General features: G+C 41.2%; 1 pseudogene; it reads left to right on the top strand.

Moving 5' to 3' along the window:
• The first annotated feature begins 1,903 nt into the window (after positions 1 to 1,903).
• On the top strand, positions 1,904 to 2,419 carry LOC114495049 (annotated as a pseudogene).
• The last annotated feature ends 20,368 nt before the right edge of the window (positions 2,420 to 22,787 follow it).

Genomic DNA, 22,787 nt, shown 5'->3' with positions numbered 1-22,787 from the left:
AGTGCACAAAATTAAGGTTTTCTGGGAGGCAAGTTCAACAGGAATTACTTTGGAAATTTTTCCTTAGGGGCACAAAATTTAAACTTATGCCACTATGGAAAGATTAGCACTGTTGAAACTGAACTCCCTTGGCGAGAGTTGTAGCAGAACAGTATCTCCTGTTAAACCTGCTGTCGGATTCCAGCGAACCCAATCTCACTTTCTTTGCTTTTTAAAGCCCCCTGAAGCTTTATAAAATGCTGCTGATATAGTTTCTCTTATGACACAGATCAGTGCTGTCATAGAGAAAAGTATTCCTGACTCTCTCTCCATATTTCCAATATCAGCATTGCCTTCTTTAATATTTCAAATTGGTAAAGGCTTGAGTCATAGAAACCAGAAGCTCCACTACCCGACTTCACAAAATGACAGGTCATCTTCCAACACACAACAGAAACAAAATCCAACATAAACCAGTGTTTTGTAGAACTGGATTACTATTTTTTCTTTTTCATTCCTTTCCTTCTTTTTATCCATTTTTATTTTTTTATCTCTCAACTGCTCCATTGTTTCTGTGTTAATAGTTTATGTATTCTATCTTATAATTTTATACAACTATTCAATTTTATAAACAAATTTATTTACTGAGCCCATTGATTTATTTTATTGTGTTTTTGCTGGATCCTTTTTTAAACTTTGTGTCCTGCATTAATATATTGTAGCTATGCAAGAATTTCTTTTATACCTTGTGCTTTACGCTCCAGCTGTCTCTCTCTCCTTGAGTCCATGTATCTTTACTAACTTTTACACATTCCTGATTTTGCCTGTTAGAAACTAAATTGTATCCTTTCCAATTTTATATGTTGAAGTCTTAACCCTCAGTGACTCAGAATGTCACTATATTTGGAGACAGGAACTTTAAAGACATGAGATAAAATGAGATCATCTGGGTGGGCCCTAACCCAGTCTGATCGGTGTCCTGTAAGGAGAGATCAGGACACAGACCTCACAGAGTGAAAGACGGCCATGGAAGGACACAGTCAGAACAGCCCATCTACCAGCCAAGGAGAGAGACCACAGAAGATTCCAAGTTTACCAATGTCCTGACCTTGGATTTCTAGACTCCAGAACTGTGAGAAAACAAACTTTTGTTGTCTCCTAGACTGCGGTAGTTTATGACAGGCCTTGCAAACTAATATCCTTTATTTACACCTTTCTTTGTCTTTCTACCCTTTTGTGTTTTTTTTTCCTTAATATTCAGAGCAATAGGCATGTCCTGGCTCTTTCTCACTGTTCTCTGTCCTATTTATTCACATATGTTCCTCTCCACTAATCAACATATGAAGTGTTAAAAGTATTCAAATGTGATTATTATGCTCAAAAGATTGTTCTGTGAGGGTTTCAACATCTTTGTAGTATAATCTGTAAAATGGGGAAAATAAAAGTATTAATCTCATATATGACCATTGCAAAGATTTCATTCATTAATCCATCAACTCTCTAAAACAGTATCTGACACATAACAAACTGAAGTAAATTTTGGGTGGTATTATTATTGTTGCTCTCTCATTCAATAACTATCAATTGAATGTTTACCCTGTGCTAGGAATTACCTTAATGGAACTCCTGGTCACATGGGGGAAAATAACAAACTAACCAATACATAAATTAATACTATCAGACTTTGATAAATGCTATGCAATCAGTCTCAAATAGGTGATGCAAGAGCATCATCAGTGGTCCTGGGATCAGTCTCTTGCTTCAGCAGGACTGGGACGGAACAGACTAGGGGTGCCCCTTAATTCCAACTGCCCTCCAATTTCTTTTCTAGTCACAACCTGTGGGACCACATCAGTCATCCTCAGCCTCCAAGATCAGCCAAGTCTGTTTTTTTTTAACCTTAATTCTTCATTGCCAAACAACTATGAACTCCTAAATTCATCAGAATTATTCCACCGAGGTAGAGGCTACTGTCAACCACCTGGCCATCCTGCATCTGTGGGCTGCCTACACCTACCTATCTCTGGGTTTCTGTATTGACTGTAGTGATGTGGCTCAACAGGGTGTGGGCCACTTCTTCCAATATTTGGCTAAGGAGAACTGTGAGGGCGCTGAGCGTCTCTTAAAGCTGCAAAACCAGTGTGGTGGCTGCATTCTCTTTCAAGACATGGTGAAGCCTTCCCAAGGTGAGTGGAGTAAAACTCAGGATTCCATAGGAGCAGCCATGGCCTTGGAGAAGAACCCGAACCCTAGGGCAAACCAGGCCCTTTTGGATCTGCATGCCCTGGGTTCTGCCCACACAGATACTCATTTCTGTGACTTCCTGGAGAACCATTTCCTGGAAGAGGAAGTAACTCTCATCAAGAAGATGGGAGACCACCTGAATAACATCTGCAGGCTGGTTTGCCCTAGGAAGTCTTTAGAGCCCGGAGGCCTTTGAGGGGTCCCTCTGCACTTCGCTGGTATCTGGTTTTTGCTTGAGCCTCCCCCTGAAACCACTAGACACCCTTTAAACTACTGTGGAATCCTCTCCCATGCATTGGACCAAATGGAAAAATAAAGTTTTTTTGCAGGGAAGAAAAAAAAAAGGTGATGTGATACACAGTGATGAAGTGGCTATTTTCATTGGGTGATTTTTATGGAAGTGACCCTAGTTTTGAAAAAAAAGAGACAGTCATGCAAGACTCAGGTGGCTTTTGAGAGAGAAGCTGAGGGAAGGCTTGGGGTAAGGACCCACAGGTAGGCATGAATTCGGTGATTTCAGAAAGCTAACAGAAATCTCATGTGCTTCAGGGTAGTGGATAAGAAGGCAAGTTGCACAAAATAAGGTCAACTGAGGATCTAGGGATGCTAATTCACACTGGATTGATAAGCCACTGAAGCTTTGATAGAAGCAAGTTGCATGCCATTTTCTAGAAAGAACATAGGTAAAGCTAGCTGAAAAAACTCCAGAACCAATCTCTCTCCCCACACAGCTTGTTTCCTCATCATTCTGCATTTTATCTTCATTCTCTCTCTCCACTCTCTTGTGCTCTGAAAGGGTCATTTCAAGGAAATTCCTACTTAGCCCTGCTTGGACTTCAGGTCCATTGCTGACACAATCACTGCTATGTGTTACACATCTATCCCTGTGTCCAGGGGAACAACAGCTCCTGCTAGCATCACAAGATTTGAAGGAGTTTTCGAGAAGATAGAAGGTGCCAAAGTGAAGCAATTTATTTCCTCTACAGTCAAAAAGGAAGTTCCCACTGGGAAGCAAGTGTGTAGGCATATGGGTTTAGTTTGTCCCCTGGGCTGTAGAGAAGAGCTCAGTGGTGGTAGGGAGATGCGAGTGTGGGACACTGCCTAGCTCTGGGGGACTTCTTCTCTGGCAAATCCATTCTTTCATCTCAGTCTGAGCTGGTTTAATGCAACTTTTTGATAAGGAATGCTACATAATTTTCATTCTTGTATCTATATTTTGCAAAGCTTCTTCATAAATAGGTGTTATTATTTTATTGGCAGTTCAGAGACTTGGGACTTCTAAAGACATAACCATGGTGCATGTTCTCATTTTCTGGCTGGTCTTCCCACAGCATCCTGAGCCACAGGATATGAAGACTAGGAAGGTGGTCAGGGCCGGTGCACTACCAAGCCGCCATGCTGCCAAGGGACTGGGGCTTCCCTTCCCTGGATGGGGTGTGTTAGTGCCTGTGGGCATTCCAGAAGCTACTCTAAACTTAAGGGTGCCTCTGATTGCAAACAGGTACCAAAACATAAACTGTGCATTCTCTTTTCCTACGAATTTGCCATGAGGAGACACTGGGCAAGTCAGTGAAAGTATATACGCAAGGATGTTGTTTATAGTGAGCAATAATTTGTAATAAAAAGGAATGGAACATTTGGAGTAAGGAGTTTGTTTAATGTGTTGTCTGCCACAAAAGGAAGGTAATCCATTTATGCTGTCAGTAGGTATTTATCCTCTACCTCCAGAGGAGATATCTACTGGAGTATTTTCCTATAGCACAAAAAAATCCCTTTACTTTAAGGTCCATCTCTCTCCGCCAGTTCAAAGAGATAGGATGCCAACAGCTACCCGGTTATTCATTAATTGAACAAAGATATGTTATGTGACTCTGACTATTATAGATAATAGCTACACCAAGAAACCACAGCTCTGGTACATTACTACTCAGTAGAGTGCTACTGTGAACATTTTAAGACCATCCTTTGGTTGACCACCTGAGAGTCCTATTTCATGTATGTATGCCTAGAAGTGGAATTGCTGGGCATAGGGTATGCCTGTGTTCAACTTCTGTGTATACCAGAGTGGCGTTGTTGGATGGAAATACGATGCAAGCCAGGAAAGTACCTTTACATTTTTAGCAGTTACATTAACACAGTAAAAAGCCACAGATGAAAATAATTTCAGTAACATATTTTAGTCAACTCGGTATATCCAAAGTATTCTCATTTTGACACATAGAGTTATTGTTTAAAATGTTTTTAATTTTAAAAAACTTAATGAGATACTTTATATCCTGTTTTTCATTTTAGGTTTTCAAAAATTTAATATGCATATAACACATCTCAGTTTGGAACAGCCACATTTCAAGCATACATGTGGTTAGTGGCTACTAGACAGCACAGTTTTGGAAAGAAGGGAACTTGAGCTTATGTTGTGCAGAAGAAAAATTTTATACTTACTACAACATTTGCCTAGAATATAAAAAGTTGAGTGATGTGTTTTACCACAATCAGTTCTAACCAGTTGTAAACTACTGAGAACCCTGAGTGACCCAGAAATGCCAGACCTTCACGGGACATAAATGGAAACATCTTCCTCACCAATGACCATGTTTCCAGAACTATGTATGATTCCTTATGAGCAGAGGGTAACACAGGTGACCTTGCATGGTGAAAGGCAATGCTACAGACATAAGCAGTGTCTTAACATGATTTTATAAACATTGGGGACTTTATCATTGAAGTCAGTAATTCTTAAATATTTGATTACATATGCATTACTTGGAAAGCTTGTTATAAATGCAAATTCTAATTCTAGAATGCACACCTAAAAATGTAAATGTTAAGACAGTGATGCTGATGTAGGATGTCCAAAGCCCACATTTAGATACATACCATTGCATTTTGAGATAACCTAAGAAAAATTTGTTTTTTGAAAGAGCTCTCTTGTAAAAACACTTAGCATGGATTTCACAGGGTGAGGCTGGAAATAGGGAGAACTAATGCAAAGCTGCTACAATTGCTCAGGGAGAAAAATAATAGAAGGCTGAAGTAGGGTACTTTTGGCCAGAGACAGAAGAGGGCGAATTAAGAGATGTTAAGATTATTTGAACTTAATGTAATATGGAAAATGGAGTCAGGAGAGAGGCATAAGAGCCTGGCTGCAATGACTAGATGGACCATTGTGCTGCTATTCATCAAGACAAGCACTACTAAATGGAAGTGGAAAGTGGATGTTTGTCCATTCTAATATGGGATGTGCACATGCCATTTGAATGGCTATATTGCCAGTTTCCCTTGACCCGCCTGCTATTTTTGGCTAGCAATGGTCATCATAGTGCCATTGTAATTATTGGAAATTATGTGATTAAACAGAAATACCAAGAGCTACTATTGCCTCAGAGATATTTAACACTCTGACTCATGAAATAGCCTGAAAAGTTTATGTTTAATTCTCGTTATAAGTTAGAAATGGGTTTTCCAATCAGAATGACTGTGAAAGTCCTCCTTTCTTTGAAGTTTCTAGAGAACTCAAAAGTTATCTGATACCTCTGAGGGAATACAGTCAACAGAGAGACCTCAGACAAAGAGTGTACAAGTTAAGGGTAGTCAAGCTAAGAAGACAGAAAATAGCAACTCCTAGAGTTAAGAAGAAAAGCTTTTGACTTACCAGTTACTAATAGTAGGACACCCAAGCCAGAAACAGTGCTAATCAGAGCCCCTGATAACATGGAATGAGGCCTCATCATGCTTTAGTCATCTTTAGAAAATTTTCAAAGAAAGAAGCTTCCCAGGTTTTGTTAGCAATCCCATGCCTTAATGGACCCAATTGGACTATCAAAATGAAGGTTTTGACATCCAGAATGAGGAAAATTAGAGAAGCAGTCTCTCCTTAAGAAATTATGTTTGTGCACTGCACATAGCAATAACATGCATTTCAGTAATATTACGCTAAGGCAGTAGGTTTTTGTTCAATTAAATTGCTTCCCTCTCTCCAACACCTCACTAGTTGTAGAAAGTAGCTGGAAAGGGTGTGAACACTGTACTGTCTTCCTCTGTGAGCTTTCTATGTCTTGCTAGGAAGGGATCTGAAACCACACTTCCATGGTTTTTCACACTTTTATGCTCAGAATTGCATGATTGTGAGAGTTGCTTCCCAGCAATAAAAAAATAAATAAATGCTTTAGAATTTCATGTTTTTCCAATGTGGCTGATAGTTGTACTTGCATCTAAGTCATGTTTAGCACAGAATTCAAAACTGAAATACACCTGAAAGATGTGCACTCAGTTTGAGGACAATGGACTAGGATACCTACTTAAATCCTTTCTTCAAAATTATCCAGTAAGTGACATTAAAACCAAAATGAGAGGTTCTCTAATGCTTGCTGGGCATCAAGGAGCTGAAGCATGGATAGCTTGGTGCTGACACAGAGCTGGTGAAATAGTGGCAGCACATCAGCCTTGGAAGCACCCCAGTCCTTCCTGCACAAACACTGATGCTTGACATTGTGTCAAGGAGTCTGTTCTGGGAGTCATCAGTGTCAGAACATACTGTTCAATGAGACAAAGCTGGGGAGAAAGAAATGGTGGATACTCTCTGGCTGCCTCTTCTCCGTCTTCTTCACTGGTCTTCCTCTTCTCTCCTACCTTTAAACATTGATGTTAAGAGGGCTTTCGTCTTTAGAGCTCTTCTCTTTTCCACCTGTGCTCATTCCATAGATGATAACATTTGGTTTACGGCCTCAAACATGCCGTACCCCAGTGACATCCAAGTTTGCATATCCAGCCTAGACATCATCTGAGCTCTCTTAATTTGCATATCTAAATAGTTATTTGATGGTTCCATCTAGATATTTAATAGGTATTTCTATCTTACCTTGTCTAAATTCAGATTTTAGTGCTTCCCTTCAATTCTCCTCCTTCTATAATCATTTTCTTTTTCAAAAGGTAACTCTGTTCTTCAAATTGTCCACTAAAAAAATTTTAGAGTCACCCTTGATTTTCCTTCCTGTCACACCCCATATCCAATCCATCAGCAATTTTTTGAGGATAAAAATTTTATTCTCAAAATACATCCAATTTCTACTTCATGTCCACCACTACCACTTGGTCCAAAACTCCATCACATCCTCCCTGGACTGCATTAGCCTCCTCAGTGGTCTTCCGGCTTCTCACTCTGCTATCTTGATGTGATTCTCTCTATAACAGCCTGAGTGAGTAATACATCTAAAACATGTTTCACAGCCTCTTGATTCATGGATGAAAATCCTCTAACAGTCGCCCCTATAATCAGGACAAAGCCCAAGTCTGTACCCATGCCCCATGTTCACCATGCCCCATGTGCTAAGGCCGTAGCTCCCTGCAGATTCTGCTACCCTCCTCTCTCCTGTGCATATATTCCTCTCCAGGCACATTGAGCTCCTTGCTGATCCTGACACAGAGCACACTCACTCCCAACTCAAGAGCCTTTGTCCTGCCTGTATATTCTGTTTGGAATGCCCTTTCAAAAACTATTTACATGTCTTTTTTCCTCCATTTTCCTCAATTGCTGCTCAAACATCCCATGATAGAAATGAGCTTCCTTGAGCACCCTATGTAAAAAAAGCAGTCCTGCTCCCACATTGATGTTGCCTAGCTTTTCTCCATCCTACCTGTCACCAGCTGACTCACTACACAGGCATCTGTTTGTTTATTTGTATATTTTCTGTTTCTCCCAGGGGGAGTGAAAGCTCCAGGAATCAGAACTTTGTTTTCTTCACTGCTTATCTCCAGGGCCAAAAACAATGCTTGGGACAGAGCGAGTTAATAATACATATTGAAAGAATGATCTGTGGAAATACAGTAGGGGCTCACAGATTTGGGTGGTCATCAAAAGGATACATATTTCTGGGCCCAATCCCAAAACTGGTAATTCAAAATTTCTAAGACTTGTGCTCCAAAAGCTGATTTTTATAAAACTCCTGGGAGATTGCAATAATCATTGAGACTTAAGAACTATGAAACCTAAAAACTAGTTCTCAGGGTCCTTGGGAAACCACCTCTGAGAACCCTGAAGTTACTTGGAGAAAAATTTGAGGAGGCTAGAAACCCCAAAGGGGAGCCAGACCAGAGTCAGATGGACACAGTTTTATAACCATTATTATGACCCTGTTCCAGCTCCGGGATGCCCCAGAATGGGAAATGTGGGTTATAATGGAAAATGAATGATTCAGACTGAATATCACACTTAGCTTAGAAACCTCAGGCTAGCCCCTTCTGTTTTTCTCAGAAGACACCAGCACCACCCACAGCCAAAAGGAAAATGTAGAAATGGTCCTGATTTGTATTTGCACAGAGGCAGAGAGTGAGGGGGAGCTTTGGCCTTCACATCCCTACAGGCAAAATGTTGAGGTTGTGTCCACATGACATCGAGGTGCAATAGTTATTCCTGGGTGTGCAATGGAAAGAGCCCTGGAATGGAAGTCAGGACACCCAAGCTCTGGTCATAGACATGTCTCAAATTAGATATGTGACTTGTGGTATGTTATGGAATAGCTGTGGGCCTCAATGCTCTCTTCTATAAACTGAGGTCTGTCCTTTCTCACCCCGAGGGCCTACTGAGTCCATGCATAACTTAGCCCTTCAGTAACTTAAAAGAAATATGCCTGAAGTAATCTTCTCTCCTGAAAATGATAAAGACCGTGTCAAAACAGTCAGAGTAGAAGAGGGCAAGGACAGAGGTACAGGAGATATTTAGAGGAGGTCTGAGCCAACTGACCTGGAACAGGCTTCAGAATCTGAGAAAACACATAAATGCTCACTCTGTCACACTCAGACTCTCTCACCCTCATCCTGTGATGCAGATGGAAAGGAAAAGGCCCAGGTCCACCAAATGTTTTGCTGTCATTTTGCTGTGAACTAATTAGGCCACTTGCATCAGGAGAGGACCTGTCCAGACTGATGATGTCCTCAACTGCCACAGCAGAAAAAGTAAAATGATGTTCAGTTTGAGTGTGTCTTAAGTACTGTAATTATAACACCAGTTTACTTTAACCCTGAAAATATCCATGCTCCATCTAAACTCAGACTGCACGGAAAAGGACTTGACTTCTTTTTCCCACGCAGGCCAGATGAGCCAAAATTCATTTTCACATGGAGGAATGCAGTGCTCCTCTGGGGTGGCAATGTGGACAAATGTCTGCAGAAGGGTCTTTTCAAGTAGATTAAGTGAAAGGAAAAGTTTAACACAGAGGCTCAGCAATTCTGTTAGGATCTCACTTGCAAACAGCCATGAAAAAGAAATTACATGGGAGGGAATGGGTTGATGCTTGCTGTCTGCTGCAGGGCATCTCAGAAGCAGCAAAGGAAACCACAGACCCAGCCAAGGATTGCTAAGTCTTAACTGGCTTCCCTGGGGAACATGGCACCCAATGTTATCTGGGAACTGGGTGGAAAATGAAAAGCACATAACACTCCTTCATAGGTAGATAGTGTTTTTCACATTCAAAGTTGTTTAATGTCTCCCTTGGGTGCCTTGTGACGTAAGAAAGGAGGTGATTATATCCTCAGTTTGTGAAAGAGAGAATCAAAGTGGACGCATGGAGCAATTTGCACACAAAATAATTGGAATCAGTGTCCAACCAACATCAGGCTTCAGGGGTTCTTTGTCTTGAAGCCAGAGCTCTGAAATATGAGGCCCAGAGCCTGGGTCGGAAAAGCTTATATCAAAGGAAACAAATGGCCAAGCACAGCCTCATAATTAAAAGTGACTGGACAGAATTCAAGTCATGGTGCAGAATAATGCAAGCAGATCCATAACCAAAACGACAAATAAGCGGCACTTCACTTTAAAGTTAAACTAATTCCCTAGAGCGTATTTCTGTAGGCATCTTGGCATTTGATGGAATCAGCTACGCATTGATAAAAAAGCAAGATTAGAATAAAGAAAATTCTGGATGCCTGAATTTATCTCTAAAGAATAGTTACAACATTTTCAAAAGGAGCAAAAGTTAATTTAAATTAATAAGAGCTTGAACATAACCTTCTCTTCACATCTAGCCTTTTTCTGTCTTTCATTCAACTATTTTTTTCTCAGTGCTATTGGCAAAAAGAGGAAATATAGAAAGAAACAAATTAGATCACCTTTAATTCAAACACTACAAGAAACTTATGGAACATACACCAAGCACTCCAGTTTCCAGCTGTGCCGGGACCTCATCCATGAACAGGGACATCTTCATTCAGGCTTCCCTTGATCCCTCGTTGAGAAGAACATGCCAGTGAACATTCCCGAATCACCCTGAAGATCTATCTATCTATCCATCTATCATCTGTATTGGATGACCAATGGGGTGTAAAAAACAAGGGCTCACAGAGAAAGACAACTACCACATGATTTCACTCATATGTGGAGTCTCATGAACAAAATGAATTAATGAGCAAAACAGAGACCAACTCAGAGAGCATACTGACAGCTATCGGGGGCAGGGGTTGGGAGCTGGGTAAGGAAGGTAGACACATTGAGCAAAAAAAGAAGAAAAACAAGGAAAAACCCCCTGAGGGGAACACCAGTGTGGTGATGCTGATGAGAGGGCCCAGAGGGAGGTGGAAGAGGGAGAGTAGAAAGGGGGTAAATGGTGATGGAAGGATCCTTGACTTGGGGAGGTGATCACACAATACACCACCCTGTGTAGGACTGTGTACCTGAAGCCTGTATAATTTTGTTAACCTGTGTCACCCCAATAAACTTAATAAAAAGGGAAGAAAATGAGGGCTCAGAGGTCAGACTGCACATGTTCCATCCTGACTCTGCTACTACAGAGTTGCAGGTCTTTCAGCAGGTGAGTATCCATAGCTATTAAATGGAGACAATGTTTCAGAAGGATTGTTGTTTGTTTCCCTGAAAACTATGTGAAAAAATAATATGTATAAATAAATTAGCCTAGTAACTAGTGGAAATCAAATACTCAACAAAGGTTAGATTCAAAATAGAGCCTTTGTCTTCCTTGAACAAATTACACAAATTTAGTGACTTAAAATAGCACACAATTGCTATCTCATCGTTGGATGGGTTAGAAGCCCAGCAGAGGCCGCGCCGGGCTAAAATCAGTGTGTGGCAGGGCTGCACTCCTTTCTGGAGGTACGAGGGCAGCCCATTTCCTTGCCTCTGTCATCAAAGCCAGTAATGTTCAATCTCCCTGTGCCTTCCATCCCGGAGCCACATCCCCCTTCACCTGTTCCACCTGCCTCTTCCATTTTTGTGGTTATACTGGGCTCACCTGCATCATCTAGGATCCCTCTCTCCATCTCAGTTCATCTCACAGCAACTGCGGTAGGTAGACTAGCAGCCCTTAAAAAGATTTATTCTAATCCTCAGAACCTGTCAATGTTACCTTCTGTGGCAAAAAGAACTGTGCAGATATAATTAAAGGTCTTGAAATGGGGAGATTATCCTGCATTTTCAGGGTGCCTCCAAATGCCATCACAACTGTCCTTAGACAAGGGAGGCAGAAGGAGATTACAAGTACAGAAGTGGAGGAGGCCACTGTGACCACGGAGGCAGAGATTCCAGGGATGCAGCCACAGGCCACGGGATATTAGCACCCACCAGAAGCTGGAAGAGGCCAGGAACAGATTCTCTCTTTCAGCCCAATAACATTGATTTCACAGTTATGGCCTCTGAATCTGTGAGATAACCAGTTTGTAAGTTGTTCTAAGCTACCAGGTTTGTGGTAACTTGTTATAGCAGCCACAGGAAACTAATACAACAACTGTAATTTCATCTGTAACCTTAATTCTCCTTTTCCATGCAACATAGTCCCAGGTTTGGGGGGTTAGATCATGGACAATTTTGGGGGGCCATTCCTTTGCTTACTACCCTCTTCTAACCATTAGCTCCATAAATATATCACTATAGCTCCCTCCACCCCCTTTCACATAACACACTGCACCAAAGCTCTTTTTTTAATTTCTGTAATCTAGTGATTGAGAGTGTTGATTTACTAACTGTGTGACCCTGGGAAGTTACTTAATTTAGCTTTCTCACCAATAGTCTGGAGATAATTTAGTACTGCCTCATAGAATGGTTGAACTAATCAAATGATATAATGCCTATAAATTTCTTATTGTTTTGAACATAATAATCTGTCGGCAATGTCATATAATGTGATTATCATCCTTTTTAATCACCATCTCTGCCAGGGAACTATCAGCAGCAGCAGCAGTAGGTGGTAGAAGGAACATGGATATATCAATTTTCTCTTCTACAGTAAAAATGGCTTCAAGAACAACCATATATTATTTCATGGTCACATGAGTCATCAGTTTTGTCTGATTGGTCATTTGGGAAACTTTTCTGCTGGTCTCACCTAAGCTCACTCAAGGGGCAGCACTCAGCCTGGTGGGCTGCATGCTCCAAGTGACCTCATTCCACGGCCGGTGGCTGCTGCAGCTGCGTACAGGGCGTTGCATCCTTGCGTGTACCTGTTGGCTCAGGTTCCTGTACATGGCAGCCTCAGGATAAGGCGCAATTGTTGCTTCTGCTACATTCTGCTGATCAAAGTCTATCTCAAGGACAGCCTGAATTCAAAAGAGCAGCAAGATGGTCTTTCCCTCTAGATGGCACAAATTAAAAAGTCACTTTTGTAAGGGATATGCTTAAAGTAATGGGATGGATTTGTGTCCATTTCTCACAATTTACCACAGTGAGCTTCAGGGAATAGATCTGGATCTGAAATTTTGCAAATGATGATCTTGGGCAAATCTCATAACCTTCAGTACATACAGTAAGACCCCTTGAGGGCCTATTACATGCCAACCACTGTGTAACATCTGGAGATACTAAGAAAGTCTGAGATAGGCTTTCTTCTCTAAAGAAAGCAGTTTGTAACACCTGGGTAATATTTATCATAAACTATTGGTGGGAAGATAAAATAGGGAATGTATATAAAATGTCAAGCATAGTGCTCAGCAGTGTCCAGCATATAGTAAGTACTCAATGAATGAGAGCTGTCATTGTTATTCACTTTTCACAAGCATGCCCAGATTTCACTCAAAACTTGGAATGGAAGATATGGAAGGCATGCCTTCTGTGTTAGTCTGCTCAGGATTCCATAATAAAATACCATGGACTGGGTGGCTTGAATAACAGAAATTTCCCTGTGGAAGTCCAAAGCAAGATACAGCAAGATAGTTCTCGTTTGAAGCCCTCTTCCCTCTCCTCTGGGCTAGTGGGCCACGGCCACCTCTCTGTGCTCACCAGATATCTTCTTAGTGTTTGTGTGTGGAGAGAAGGGGAGCAAGTTCTCTAACGTTCATTTTAGTGAGGGCATCGATACTCACATGAGGGTCCTACCTCATGATCTCACCAGACAGTACCTCCCAAAGGACCCTTCTCCAGACACCTACACATTGCGAGTGTTAGGTATGAAAATTTCCATTTACTAGGACTTCAACATAAGAATTTTGTGGGGACACAAACATTCAGTTCTTAACACCACCCAAAGCTTTTTGTCTTTCAGGCCCAGAGAATAGAAAGCTGGGATGTGAACTCTTGAGTAGCCTGGAATTGATTTTATAGCATTGAATTGGAGCTATCTTTTAAGTAAACATTTGTAATCAAAACTAAGTGTTCATGCAACCTCAGATTTGTTCTCTCTGTATGCTTACATGAATAAAACTGTATGCATAAAGTGCAATTACCAGAGCTATAAACACATAATGCACTAATTTACTCTTCAACAAAGACAGGTGTTTAAATGCCTCTCAATGTCCAGGGAGTGGCCAAACCTAGGTAATAACCTCAGTTTCAGGCAGAGCTTATTTTTTTGGTCAAAGGCTTATTGAAAATCCTGGGGGTCAGAACCAGCCAGTATGAAAGAGTACAGAACCAGGAGTCTGACCACCTGCCTTCTAGAGACAGCATCAGCACTAACAAGCTCTGTGACTTCAAGTAACCTCCTACAACACCAGTGTCTCAGTGCACAATAAATGGAGGGATTAACTTAGCATTTTTTGTGCTGTGTGCCATGGTGCCTTGAGGTAACATAGACCTGCAGTAGGGACAGGAGAATGGGCAGCCTGCAAGCACTCAGCATCCATATCAGCCCAGCATCCTCCCCCATCTAAGCCTCGCCTAAGTCATTCGAAGAAAAGATCCAGTGTAAGAAAAATGTAAATGATTGGAGGTCAGTGGGCTGGATGAGGGTTCTACACTCTACTATGCTTATGAAGCAACTGAGAATCTTGTTGAAACTCAGATTCTGATTCAGTCGGTCTGGAGTGGGGTGTTTAAGAAGCAGTGAGATGGTGCTGGTACTGCCTGTGCTCAGACCATGCTCTGTGCAGTAACGGACTCAATTACAATAGGAATCTTTAAGTCCAAATCTGTCATTTACTGAGGAAAACTGTTTCTGGTGCAGGTGCCAGGGTATCAGATGAGAGAGATAGATGAAGCTTTGTAATCTTAGGGATAACAGATCTCATGTCCAATAAGCCTCTCCTCCAGAAGAAGCAGATCTGAAATTTCATGGAGGGTCAGGCACACCTGGATTGACTTAGGTGAAGTTCATAGGCACCTCAAACTTCATGTGGAATTCAAAGCAAATCTTTTTGAGGGTTCAGTGCAATTCCATTACCTTTTCCATTGTTGTTTTCATTTTATCACTCCTCTGTATTGCTTGTTCCCAGGTAAGACAGGAAATAGAAAAACCAAAATACCAATAATACAAAAGTATTTACAGTCCAGCTGGAATTAGGAAGCAACAAAAAATCACACAAGCAAAGCAAATCTTGAGGCCATCCAATTGCAGAGCCCTGAGTGACTGACTAAGAATCTGATGGGGGGGCATATCTAAAGCTTCGGGCCTATAAAGGCTCCCCATTATTCATTTCAACATCAGAAATTTCTAGTCCCTACCATTCTGGTTCCCCAGCCAGTTGGGTAATTAGCTTGCTTAGCTGCCCTGCCAGGGAACTAGCCTTAACACCATCATGTTCAGAGGCACCAGCCTCCCTGATGAACCATATTATTAGAGGTTGGGAAGATAATCCAGAGACGAATAGTCTGCAAAGCCACATGAAAACCGCAAAGATGAATTAAATTACATTCCAGAGACTAAAGAATAAATTGAAAATGAGACCATTTCTTATTCAAGAAGACTTCCTCCCAGTTCCCCATGAATGTAAACACGTGGCTCTCTGCAGAGGATGGGTCACCCGCTGCCTGGGGCAAGCAGCTTGAGTTTTATTACCTCGGTGATCCCTGGCAGCATCCACTCTTCAGGAGGCACAAACCCGGCTCCCCTTTACTTTGTCTCATGTGCCGGTTTCCAGCTCTCATAACATTTTAATTAAATTTGGGCTTGTCTTTCTCTCTCACCTTACTCTCTGCATCAAAGGAGAGGCTTTTCACATGCCGCCTGGCTGGGGTCCCTGCAATTCTCCCCTTCTGAAAGCTGGCCGCTTTGCCATACAAGGGGAGCAGCAATTAAATCAAAGCAGAGGTTACCCGCAGCTTCTCGGATAGAGAGCTGCACATAACTTCAATATGACATATATGAATGCAATGAATTCTGTAATGCAAATTTACATGTGGGTCAAATAAGAAATAGCTCTGCATTTGATCGCACACTGGGTATTAGGTAACTGTCACACAATAAATAATTCATCTAGCATAGTCACTTGCTATGTAAATGATAGTCTCTGTATATTAACGCATTTAGAGCTTAGAATAAAATGGACAGCTGGGGCGAAATGACTCTCTCTCAGGACATGTTACCATTACTGCTCCCCAGTGAGTTAAACTCTTCACTTCTGAGGATGGTAATGAGGATATTAATTGAATAGGTCATGAGATTTATTTTGATGAAGTCAGGGTTACATAAAAACAAGTGAATAATTTTAATACACCTTGATGGCATTGACTTTGGCACAGTTTGGGTTAACAATAGTGACTTACAACTCATTCTGATGGAGGTTCAGTGGGATTCAAGAAAATGACAAAGGCTAGCTAGCTATTGTCAAGTGGCAAACTCCATTTAGATTCATTCTTTAAAGTGCCACTTGGACACATGAAAAACACATTTAACCTTCTAACCATTTAACCAGATTTCTTGTTTTTTTTTTCAAAGCAGCTGTTTATGAATTTTCTGCACATTTACTATCCACTTGGATATCCAATCTATGGAAAGAAAAAGTCATTTTTCTCACTTTGGAAACATGCTAGAGTTCTGGGGACTGCAGCTCAACCTAGCCAAGCTGACGTGTCTAAAAGCAATCACAGAATCAATATCCAAACTCATCTAGACCCATCAACCCTGGAAATGCATGTCTTCTCCTGGGGAGGATGTGCTAATTATATAAACGGAAGAGTTGTAATAGGAAATGCTATAATACTTTAGAACTTCAACAGCTTTGCAGAGGAACTCGCTCTTGCACTTACCTCCCTGAGCATTCTACAGGAGGGACACTTCCTTCTAACACTGCAAGAGTAGCACCAAGCAGTAGAACAACATGGCTCCAGCTCTGCTGCTATCAGCAGGATACCCGCTCACACAGAAGTGATACCAGCAGCAGCAACAGGAGACAATTTGCTCTAGGAATGGCTCCTCTGTGTCGCTATTGAGAGTGGAGGGCTCAGTCTCAGTGGTGAAAGATTATGATGGGTTCATGAGCATGTGTCAGCATACTTGGGACAGCAGGAAGATGCTTGTTAGAATGGCACCAGAGGAGGCTGGACATGCTGAAGCCAATTATGTGGCGAGTTGGAGCTATTAAAATTTGACTAGTCAGTGGGACTACACTTGTGCTCTCCAGCTACTGTCATCTCAGGAACAGATGTGGCAGGTGCATTTCCATATTTATAAACCTAGTGTTCATGGAATGTTCTAGGGCACTGGTCCCTAAGACAGGATGGTAGGAAGACAGGGCCCAGTCTAAGGTCTGGAGGACCAGAAATGAGGGACAAGCAGTTAAAATCAGGTTGTCAGGGTTGGGCTGAAAACAGAATCAGAATATCAGGAGAGGTGGACTAAGGAAATGGGGTGTATGACAGAAATATGATAATACTGCAAAACTAAACTAAAAAATAGGTAGGAATAAAGAAGCAAGAAGCTCAACCAACAATAAGCTAGTCCTTCAAGGTCACAAAAAACTTGCTACAGCTGGTAACATCTCCACTTTTCCATCTGACTTTGGCTACAAAGGAAACCCTGGCTTTCCTGGTCCACCTGGTTCCCTTATAGAATTCTAACTACAGCTCACCATTAACCCCAGGTGCTCCTTATGTTAGAGGGGAGTGGGAGTTCCCAGAGGAAATTTCAGAGACAAATAAGAGATAATATAATAACCCCAATAGGGAAGTAACTAACTCTTACCCGTCATCACTTGAAAAACATACCATTTGGCTAATTTAAGTAGATCTGAAAAACTTTTCTGTAAAACTTAAAAATCAGCATAATGCTTCCCTCCACCCTCACCCTCAGGAAAGTTGTAATTAATCACAGATGTAAAGCACAAAAAAATATAAATGTACACTTGAAAAACAGACAATTTATTACAACATTATTAGAATGGAAATGAGAAATTCAGAATACTTTGAACTTCTTGGGAAGAGAATACACAGAAGTGATAGAAAAAACAAAATGGGAAAATATAAAAAGAGAGTTTTATTAAAATGGGGGTTATCAAAATTCTACCTAGAATTCAAGAAATGATGTATGACATATATCAAATATGCATATGATATAGGCAGTAAATATATACATATATAGGCTTCATATATATGTACATATGACACACATCTGTTTCTTTTCTAAATTCTGGTAACTCATAGCTAGAACTGTCAGTAGAATAGGAAAAGAGGATGCAGCAAATATAACCAAAAGATGAAGACAGAAAGAGTTAAGAGGGAATAACAGAAATTAGTGGAGCAGTGAGTGAATAGGAAAGAGATGGAGAAACATAAAGAGAGAAAATAAAGCAAAATATAAGGGGCAGTCCTATGCAGAAATGTCAAACTCATGTTCACTGGGGGCCACATCAGCCTCACGGCCGCCTTCAAAGGGCCAAATGTAATTTTAGGACTGTATAAATGTAACTACTTCTTAGCTAGGGGCAAGGAGCTTGGCACTGCCACCAGGTAGAAACAAGGTGCCGTGCCAGATAAAACAAGGTAGGGGGCCGGATTCAGCCCTCGGGCCTTGCGTTTGCCACCTGTGCTATAGAGGAAGTAAGGAAAGGGGAAAAACGATCTGAGAGAGAAAAACAAGGACAGAGAGTCATAACGGGGTTGAAAATATTGCCAGAGAGGTCCTCTGTGTGAATGGATTGTTCTGCGTGCCTGAAGCAGGAATCAGTCTAACACAGGAGAAAGAAAAAGGGTGAGAAAAAACGTAAAATAACTAGGGTGAAGACACCCTATGATAAGACAATATCACGATTAAGAAATGGGCTGCTTACTGACCTCCTTAGACCTTTCATCTGATCAGAACAGAGCCAAAGAAAGTTTTAAAGTAGCGTTGAATAAAGGGGGATGTGCTTCCCTGTTAAAAAGTTGTACTCCTGCAATCCTTCTCTCCTTCTTCCCTCTAGTGGCTAAGAGGAAACACCACCCACGTGCAGGCTCTGGGAAGCCCGCTCCTCCTCTGCACAGAGCTCCCACCCCACGGCCTCCAACCCCTTCCAGGTTCAGCTCCCTTTCTCGTTCAGATCCTTCCTTCAGCGGCCCACATTCCTCCAGTACTCTCCATCACCCATCTCCCCACACCCCCTCTAACTTTGCCATATCTGTCTACTCTTCAGGATGGAGTTCTTTAAAAAGTACATCTAGTCATGTTACTTTTTCAAGACCTTTCAAAGCTTTCCATTGTATTCACAATATTTTTACCATTCGACCTACAAAGTGTTGCCTGACCCAGCCTCAACCTACCCTTACTGATTCACCTGCTTTAGCCACACAGACCTTCTCTAAGCAACGTGAATGCACCTGATACTCATTTCATTCCTGCTTACACTTGTTGTTCCCTCTGCCTCCCAGTCTTGCCTATTCTTTAACATAAATCTTGCATCCTCAGAGAGGCTTGCCTTTGCCTGGAAGACACTGCTACATCGGAGCACCCTCTACTTCTATTATGACTCTTTTAAAAATATGTGTGTTTTTTATGTAGATAGTTGTTGAACATTTGCCTCTTTCACCAGAATTTAAGAACAGAAACTATGTATCGTACATACCTCAGTATTTCCATAAAGAAACACACTTTTCAGCCTAGAGGCAGACCTTGTCAGCACAGAGGTAGGTGTTTCTACCTTTCGTCCAGGGGGGTTTATGTTGTAAAACTTAGCAATACCTGGAAAATTCTTTGCTTATGTCAAATGTTTTCTGTAAAGATCCAGGCAGTGAGTAACTCTTTGAGGCTTTGCAGGCTGTAGTAGGATGGGTCTCTTCTGCAACCACTCAGCTCTGCTTTTGGGCGAAAGCAGTCCCAGGTGATATGTGAGCAAACGGGCATGGCCGTGTCCCAGCAAAACTTTATCTACCAACACTGAAATTTGAAATTCACAGAATTTTTACATCATGAGAGGTGACTATTATTTGGATTCTCCTTCAACTTTAAAAATGTAAAAACTATCCTTAGATTCACAGCCACACAAAACAGCAGACGGCTAGACTGGGCCTGTGGACTGTGGTTTATCAACCCTGGTCCATGTCAGAACCACTTGCCACCTGGCACACTTCTTTCCCTTCTTAACCTCTCCTCATTGTGTAAACAACCAACTGACAATCACAGCAATATGAAACACTGCTTTCTAGAAAGAGGAAATAAATACTCTGATCATGGCGCATACCCCCCCCCCCCCACCACATACACACACACACACACACCCTGCTTAAATTCCTTCAGGAGCTTTCTGTTTCCCTTAAATTTCGGTCAGAATTCCTTCACAGGCCTGAGGAGGCTCCTGCAGATTTTGGCTGATCCCCGCACCAGTCTGTGACTGGCTGTACTGGATGGATATCTTCCCATCCTTGCCCGGCTCTCCCTCGCTCAGCTCCAGACCTCCGCTGGAGGCTGCCCTCACATTTCACCCTGCCCTTCGCAAGCTAGCCATCACCACCTTTTCATGGAAAATTCCCTTGCAGGTGTGATGCTTGTTGCCTGTTCTATGTTTTCTAGCACCTGCTCTCACCCCATGTGGCAGACACTCTAGGTTGCCACTGCCCCCCACCTCCTCTTACCTTCTTCTTACCTGTCAGGGCTTACCACCCACCAGAGGGTTAAGAATGCAATTCCTAATGAGTTTCTTTCTTTTTCTTACATTTTGCATTTTTTGAAGTTAGGAAATAATGCCCTAAAATGTTAGTCACTTCCATCACATACTTAAAACAATAAATGATGACATTAAAGCCCATCTTTCAACTTCTAGCCTAGGGCCTTAGGTGATCCCTCCACCCCCCAGTAATGCTGATTAACTAATGGTGAAATAAACTAGCCATTCACCACTATTTGTTAAATATAATAATATATGTGTATTGCCATCCATATGAAGAAACTAGCTGATACTTGTTTGTAGGGAAAAATAAAGTATTACTTAAAAATAACAAATATAAAAGTAATGCTTTAGTCATGAAAATGTAGAATATTCTGCAGAATTTTCTTGGTTCAGGAATTGCCATTGACTAGATGGCTTGTCAACAATAGAAGTTTACCTGTCACAGTACTGGGGGCTGGATTTTGAGACCACAGTGCCATTGTGGTCCGGTTCTGCTCAGAGTCCTCTTCCGGGTTGCAGATGGTTGACTTCTCACTGTATCACCATATAGGGGGAGTTGGGGGCCGTTATGTTCTCTCGCTGTTCTTCTAAAGGCACTAATCCCATTCATGAGGGCTTCATTCTCATGACCTTATCTAGTTCTTATTACCTTCCAAAGGCCCTGACTCCCAACACCATCACATTGGAGGGTAGGGTTTTCACATCCAGATTTTAGGGAGACACAGAAATTCACTCTATAACAATGGTAAAAAGATACTATGCATAAAAACAGTAAGTTAAGTGTTTCTGAAACATTCATATTTGAATAAATACATTTTGGTAAGTTAGAAAGTCCATGGAGATTTTTGCATTTCGGGGCTTAGCTAATGAGATAACAAATGTAAAATCAGTTGAAAAACAAACTTTAATCTTTGTCTTAATGCAGATGTTGTGTGTGCGTGTGTGTGTGTGTGTGTGTGTGTGTGTGTGTGTGTGAGAGAGAGAGAGAGAGAGAGAGAGAGAGAGTTAAACTCTTAGGAGACCTACTTAAAGGATGAAGTACATATGGGAGGGTTCTGCACATATCACCTCTTTGTACCCATCTTCCAGCTGCAGGCAAGATCCGCTGCTGCTGGCTCACGGCGGGACCCTCCCTGGGAGTTGCCTCTGCAGTCAGGAGTTGTCCTGGTCCAAGGCTGTGAGCCCTGCCCTGCAGCAAGTAGCTAGTGTCGCCAGAAGGGATGCAAAGACCCTTTTGCCTAAATTCAGGGCAATTTTTAAGGTCATCAAAGCTCCAGAGTTTCCTCTGGATTATTGTCAGGGTTTTAGTTGCCATCAAATTACAGAGCAAGACAGTTCTACTTTTCTTACTTGCTTAAAAGGATGTCACCAGAGAGTTCTCCCCAATAAACCTGAGCGTGCAATTCTCCCTCTCAGAGTATGTTCTCTAAAGAAGCAATCTAAAAAAGCTAATTCCCAAAAAGTAGAGCATGTCCATATATTTTTTATCTACTTGGTTGAAATTTTTATTTCTCAGGAGGTGAATAAAACAATATGAGGGAAGAGCTAAACTTAGCTTATTCTGAATAAATTTTAGAAAAGATTACTGGTGGCTGAAGTAGGAGGTATAAAACTGAGAAAATATATGGGATGAACTTATTTTTTATAAAATGTATGCTGCATTAGTACAAGAAGAATATTACACAATAAAGGGACATAAAACAATAAAGAGACATTAGCTAAGATATGCAAAAGGATGATAAAGAAAACTAAAGTAATATATGTGTGCATGTGTGTGTGTTTTTAATTTTCCCTTATAAGCTTCTGGGCTTGGAGACAAACTCAGATCACTCAAATGTTTCCTTTTCCAGGTCCTTTTCTTCCTACATTTATACAGTTTCTAAAACATAATAGGTGCTTAATAAAAGACAGGGAGAAAAGGTAGGGAAGAAGGAAGGAAGCAAGGAAAGAAGGAAGGAAGAAAGAGAGGGAGGGAGAGGGAAAGAAAGAAAAGGAGTAAGTGCTATAATTTAAAGAGACAACAGAGAGAACAACATTGCATGAGCCTCTTTTATTTCCATATTTTTATTTAGTAGACTAATACTTGATGTGATAAAATAGATAGTGTTAAAGAGAAGTTAAAGTCCAATAATGAAAAAGAATCATGTTTTATTTTTGAGTCTTTCAAACCTGAGTTCAAATCATAGTGTTAGGTCTTTGAACAAGTTGAATATAAATATTTTATAAATCATTTCATGAATGATGTGGTTATTATGAAATTATAAAATATAAAACTACACTAATCAGAATTTTGTTAACCTTATATTTAATTAGCTATCATCTATCATCCGTCC

The sequence above is a fragment of the Phyllostomus discolor genome, chromosome 4 (genome assembly GCF_004126475.2).
Source record: "Phyllostomus discolor isolate MPI-MPIP mPhyDis1 chromosome 4, mPhyDis1.pri.v3, whole genome shotgun sequence".
Taxonomy (NCBI): domain Eukaryota; kingdom Metazoa; phylum Chordata; class Mammalia; order Chiroptera; family Phyllostomidae; genus Phyllostomus; species Phyllostomus discolor.
The sequence above is the reverse complement of the archived record's forward strand: the minus strand, read 5'-3'. Positions and strand labels throughout refer to the sequence as shown.